The sequence below is a fragment of the Octopus bimaculoides genome, chromosome 6, assembly GCF_001194135.2.
Source record: "Octopus bimaculoides isolate UCB-OBI-ISO-001 chromosome 6, ASM119413v2, whole genome shotgun sequence".
Taxonomy (NCBI): domain Eukaryota; kingdom Metazoa; phylum Mollusca; class Cephalopoda; order Octopoda; family Octopodidae; genus Octopus; species Octopus bimaculoides.
This window is the reverse complement of record NC_068986.1, coordinates 39,474,810-39,481,347: the sequence shown is the minus strand read 5'-3', so window position 1 is coordinate 39,481,347 and position 6,538 is coordinate 39,474,810. Positions and strand designations below refer to the sequence as shown.

The window sequence follows — 6,538 nt, the reverse complement described above, 5'->3', positions numbered from 1 at the left end:
TATATATATATATATATATATATATGTATATGTATATGTATATATATGTGTGTGTGTGTTTGTGTGTCTGTGTTTGTCCCCCCAACATCGCTTGACAACAGATGCTGGTGTGTTTACGTCCCCGCAACTTAGCAGTTCAGCAAAAGAGACAGATAGAATGAGTACTAGGCTTCCAAAGAATAAGTCCTGGGGTTAATTTGCTCGCCTAAAGGTGATGCTCCAGCATGGCCGCAGTCAAATGACTGAAACAAGTAAAAGAGTAAAACGAGTATATTAGATTAACTGTGATCTAAACTATGGTATTATTCTAAAGAGAGTACCATTCTACTTTAAGCTGAAAATTTACTAAAATTTACAGAGACCCGTTTTAGATATGCTGTGGAAGGATTCTGACCATTCCCATGTCACCAAAAGTGAACTGACACATTGCTATAAAATAAAGAATCACTGTGAACCATTGGCAGAGAGCATTTAACTTTGTGTAACAGTAATTGTAGTGCGTTGTGTGAATACATTCTTACCCTTTGCTTCGTTAAACTATTTATCCAACACCTGGACATAGAAATATTAGAAAAATACAATTCTGGACACATTGATGCTTTAAGTTGTTCTTTTATCTTCTATTTGTTTCAGTCGTTAGACTGCAGCCATGCTGGGGCACAGCCTTGAATTTCTAGTTGAATGAATCAACCCCAGTACTTTTAAGCCTGGTATAGATTCTATCGATCTCTTTTGCTGTACTGCTACATTATGGGGACATGAACACATCAACACCAGTTGTCAACTGGTGTTGTGAGAGAACAAACATGGACACAAAGACACCCACACACATACATACATACACACACACACACACACACACACACACACACACACACACACACACACACACACACATATATATATATATATATGGGAGAATTTACGAAAAAAACAACAGACAAAGACAGGTGGTGTAAACAACAAATGGATGTATTAGTTTAATGATCAAGAATAGAGAAAGTCTTTAACGTTTCGAGCTACGCTCTTCAACTGAAAGGAACACAGAAGGAAATAAAGAGAAAACAAGGAGAAAAAAATATAAATGTAGTGGTCAGCTATCTAAATATACATACAACAGCATCATCTGAACATGGTCGATGCTAGTCTTGCCTGACTGACTCCCATGTCAGTGACACTTAAAAAGCACCCATTACACTCTCAGAGTGGTTGGCATTAGGAAGGGCATCCAGCTGTAGAAACCTTGCCAGATCAGATTGGAGCCTGGTGCAGTCTACTGGCTTGCCAGTCCTCAGTCAAGTCTTTCAACACATGCCAGCATGGGAAGCGGAAGTTAAACAATGATGATGATGATGATGATGATGACTTCTTTCAGTTTCTGTCTACCAAATCCACTCACAAGGCTTTGGTCAACCTGAGACTATAGTAAAAGACACACACACCCAGTGCCATGCAGTGGGACCGAACCTGGAATTATGTCATTGGGAAGCAAGCTTCTTACCGCACAGCCATGCCTGCACCTGTAAAGAAATTTGTAAAAAACATTAATTTATCTTTTGTCTTCAATCTTTTACATTTTACTTTCTTCAGTCATTAAACTGTGGTCATGCTGGGGCAACACCTTCAGTTGAACAATTCGATCCCAGAACTTACTTTTTCTTTTAATTCTAGTATTTATTTTATTAGTCTTTTTTGCCAAACTGATAATTTACAGGAAAGTAAACAAATCAACACCAATTGTCATGTGGCTGTGGGGAACAAACACAAAGATAAGGACTAACACACACACACCCACACATGCATGCATGCACACAGCAGGCTTTTTTCAGTTTCTGTCTACTAGATCTCACACAGCTTTAGTCAGCCTAAGGTTATAAGTAGAAGACAGCTGCCCCAAGTGCTGTGCAGTGGGACTGAATCTGAAACCATGTGGTTGGGAAGCAAATTTCTTACCCCACACCCACCAGAATTTTTCAATATCTATTCAAAGAGTTATCAGAAAATTTTTAATCTGTACATGCTGTGATCGTACTACTGTTCAGTGGAAATGAATGAGTAGCTGCCATTCCTTTGTATCTAGCTTATTTTGTATAAAAAAACACAGACAACATACAAGCTCATAAGGCCGGTTTTGCTCAAGAACACAACACATCACCCAGTTCAGGAATTGAAACCACAATTATATGATCATGAGTGCAACACCCAAACCACTAAGCCATGTGCCTCTACTTATACTATCTACTTGCATTCAATTATTATGTAAGCCTTTGTAATGATTATTAGAACTCTGTGATGTCTATAATGGCTGACAAATTTGAGCAATGTGCTTGCATCAAATTTTACGTGGAGCTTGAGAAATCAGCCCCTGAGACACTTGGAATTCTTTGTTAGACTTTTGGCTGATATTGTTTAGGATGAACACAGGTTTTTAAGGAGTTAACTGCATTTCAATACAGGCTGATCTCAGTTCAAGAGGATGTGCATTCAGGGTGACCAATCAACAGCAAAATATGTGAAAATATTTTTTAAAATTGTGAACTCATCCATGAACACCAACACTGAACAATCCATTATCTCTTTGACATGTTTGGAATCAATTATGGAATCTGTCAAGAGATTCTTGATGAGTGTCTCAATAGCTTGGGAATAAACTGCTGTGCAACTCATGTAACTTACTCCTCTGTGACTTCACTAGCTTTTCCAAAATGCAAGTGAAGTTGAAGAGGCATCATCTTGAGATAGTAAATGAAAGCTAAATGGAATTGCAAGCAGTAATGGATAGTTTTCCATAGTGCTTTGATGATATTCATAAATAGATTATAGTTTCTGTATTGTGTAAATTAGTGTCTTATTAATTTTTGCATTAATTTCTTTTATAAATTTTTGTTTGCTAGTGCAGGTGTTGTTGCAGTTCTTCTTTTGTTGTCATTTAGATTTTTTTGCAGTTACAAGAGTTTATGATAAATGGAAAAATTGGCTTTTGTTGCAAACTCATAACCATGAATATTTTATTCTCTGTTTTGTTATTTGTATATCATAATTTGCAGCAATTTAGTGATAGAAATAAATTAACTGAATTGAAATTAAAATTGAAAATATTGAAAGGTGTCTCTACACCAAGATACCTATTTATTGCTATATTATCTGAACCATTTGAAATTAAAATGTCTTAATCTTGGACATTATATGGTGTGACTGACAAAATATGAACAAACAACTTCTCACAAATCGCTAGTCATTTAGTATCCAATCTAATCAACCTTACACATTCTGATACAGATATAATTTCTTTGTGTGTGGCATCTGACTTAATAAATATGAGATAGTGCATATGGAAAGTGCATGGAAAGAAAGAATGGTACAAGACAAATGTATAAAGAGACTAAAAGTAAGGATCAAATTGGGTTGAACTGAGTCACTTCCAAAACAAGTCAATATTAAGACAGCAAGGAAGACGGTGAGCTGGCAAAATTGTTAGCACATTGGGCAAAGTGCTTAGTGGTATTTTGTCTGCCTTTCATCCTTTCAGGGTCGATTAAATAAGTACCAGTTATGCACTGGGGCTGATGTAATCGACTTAAACCCTTTGTCTACCCTTGTTTGTCCCCTCTATGTTTAGCCCCCTGTGGGCAATAAAGAAACAAATTTTAAGGCAATGAGCTGGCAGAAATGTTAGCATGCTGGCGAAATGCTTAGTGGTATTTCGTCTGTCTTTACATTCTGAGTTCAAACTCCACCATGGTCGTATGTATGTATGTATGCATGTATATAGATATGTATATGTGTGTATGTTTTTGTGTGTGTGTTTGTCTCTTCCAACCATTTGACAACTGGTATTGGTTGCTTTATCTCCTTGTAACAGAGCAGTTTGGCAAAAGTGACCAATAGAATTAGTATCATACTTTGAAAAAAAATATGCAGTGGTCAATTTATTCAACTAAAACTTCCAAGGTAGTGCCCCAGCATGACCAGAGCCCAACAACTGAAACAACTAAAAAATAAAGAGAAAGCAATAAAAGATAAAATTATAAAATACAGGTAGTCGTCAATTTATGACCTGTCCAACTTATGACCAATTAACTTTACAACGATTGGCATGGCAGCTCCCAGCAGCAATAATAAATAGTCCTGTTGAAATCTAATGGGTTTAATTTCTTAGAAATTAACCCATCTACAGATGATGTCAGCTAACAAATGCTTCCCTTAGGTTTGATTATCAATCACTACTGTGGTTATCCCAAGTGTTGGATGAATATCCTGTTGTGGAAAGATCGAGGCAACCTTGTATTTAGGCCGACTTACGACCAAATCGACTTATGACCTGTCAGTCAGAACCAATTGTAGTCATAAGTCAACAATGACCTGTATATGAATTTGCAACAAAGAGAGAGAATAGATACATAGAGCCAATATTTGATACACAATGTGATGGAAATATAGATATTGATATTATTAGTAGTGTGTCAATAGTGTTTTGTACTGCTGAATATATCTTTTCTGAAGCACAATATAGCATTAAAGTACCCTCCTTAGTTTTTCATTCCATAACTTTTAGACGAATGCCATCACCTGGTGTTTGGGTGCCTTGGCACTTATAGCAGTATCCATTCTGTTACATGCAACGAAACCAGAGTTTGAGGATAACTTCTTCTGGTTTGAGAAGTCCCTTGTTTCTCAGAGGTTCAGCCAATAGAGTATGTGCTAGACAGGAGGAGGAGGAGAACAACAACAACAACAACAACATCAACGGGGTTGAATCGTTTGACTAAACTCTTTAAGACAGTGTTTCAGCATGGCTGCAGTCTGATGACTGAAACAAGCTATAATAGACGAGATATGTGTGTGTGTGTGTAAGAGAGAGAGAGAGTTCAGTATAGCATACTTCTTTGAATTTATTACTAGTAACAGATGAAATATTTTACCTACTGTCTGCTCTTAACAAAAATAATGTGCGTGTGTGTATATATATATATATATATATATATATATATATATATATATATATATATATATATATAAAGCAATATTTTATATTGAATGAATTTCTCATTATATGAGAAACTTATTCATTTTGATATATTTACTCACAGGCTTAAAATATTGATTTTTTTTCATAATGCACAAGGCCAAACTTTATAGATAAGGGATGGATATGAGTTTGTTATGTAAAGTTAATAGGTATTTTTTGTTATTTTTTTTATTTGTTATTATTTTTATTTATTTATTTATTCTTTGTCTGGTAGTGCATTAAATGTGTAAGTAGACATATATGACTTCATTAAAAATTGAAGACTTTGGAATCTCGAATATGGGAGCATACATTCATGTGTATACACACACACACACAAACACATATGCATGCATGTGCACACACACAAGCATGCACATACACACACACATAAGTTTATTTAATAACAGTTTCACGCAGCTCCATGTTACTTAAAGAAAATATGAATGCATTCAATGCCCATGAAACTTTAAGTAATGTACAGCTCAGTCAAACTGTTATTAAATGTGTATACTCCAGCTAAATGTGTTGTGTACTACTGTCTTCTGTTTGTTCACTCATTTGTGAATGTATAATGTGTATATGTATGTATATGTGTGCAAATATGTGTATGTGAATACACACACACACACACACACGCACTCACATACACACACATGAGTGAACACATAAATGCGAAAAACAAGGTGGGAAAAAAGAGGGAAAAACACAGTGTCCGAATACCGAAGATAGAGTAATATGCTTTTATTAAACCCGAAATGATCTTCACAAACTGTTACTCAGAGTTTCATGTTACCATTCATCAGACAGTTGTGATCATGAAGATTTTTTGGGCTTTGATAAAAGTATATATATATATATATATATATAAAACAGGGGATGTTTGTGTGTGTGTACGTGAATGTAGTTTATGCACGTCTACAAATTAGCACGCATGTCGCTCTAATTTTAGGAGAAGATTCGGAATGACCCTATGTGCATTTTAGTGAACTTTCTCTCTCAGAGGTACCCGCGTATACCTGTAAAAATCGATAAACTTTTGCCAATTTTGAAGTTTGTTGACATGGCAAAGTCAAATCTGTGCGTACGCGCGTGAAGGCGAGAGAGAGAGAGAGAGAGAGAGAGAGAGAGAAATTGTATATTTGTGAGAGGGAGGGTGAAGGAGAGTTACATTTCTTTGCCAGCGTCTGTGTGGTAGGCAGCAACCAAACAGAAAAAATACCCCCTCTCTCTCTCTCTCTCTCTATCTATCTATCTCTCCCTCCCTTACATACACATGCCAGTTATCTCTCTTTCTTTCTTACACACACACACAGCAACATTACACACAAAACACATGTTGCCAAAAAGAAATAGACGCTATCTTTTTATAGTGAGTATGCCAGACAGAAAGTGTGGTGTGTATGTGAAGTTCTTTTGTTAGTGTGAGAGAGCAGCATGTGTGTGTGTGTAATGTTGCTGTGTGTGTGAGACAGGGAGAGAGAGAAAGAAAGAAAGAAAAAAAGAAAGAAAGAAAGAAAGAAAGAAAGA

At 36.0% G+C, this 6,538-nt stretch overlaps 1 long non-coding RNA gene across 1 annotated transcript in view; it reads right to left on the bottom strand.

Annotated features, from left to right (window-relative positions):
• Positions 1-951: 951 nt before the first annotated feature.
• Positions 952-6,538, bottom strand: part of LOC128248129 (uncharacterized) — a 61,521-nt gene continuing 55,934 nt past the window's right edge. Inside the window, exon 2 of the long non-coding RNA XR_008264403.1 lies at positions 952-1,520. This is a non-coding gene — a long non-coding RNA (uncharacterized LOC128248129). The remainder of the gene's footprint in view (positions 1,521-6,538) is intronic.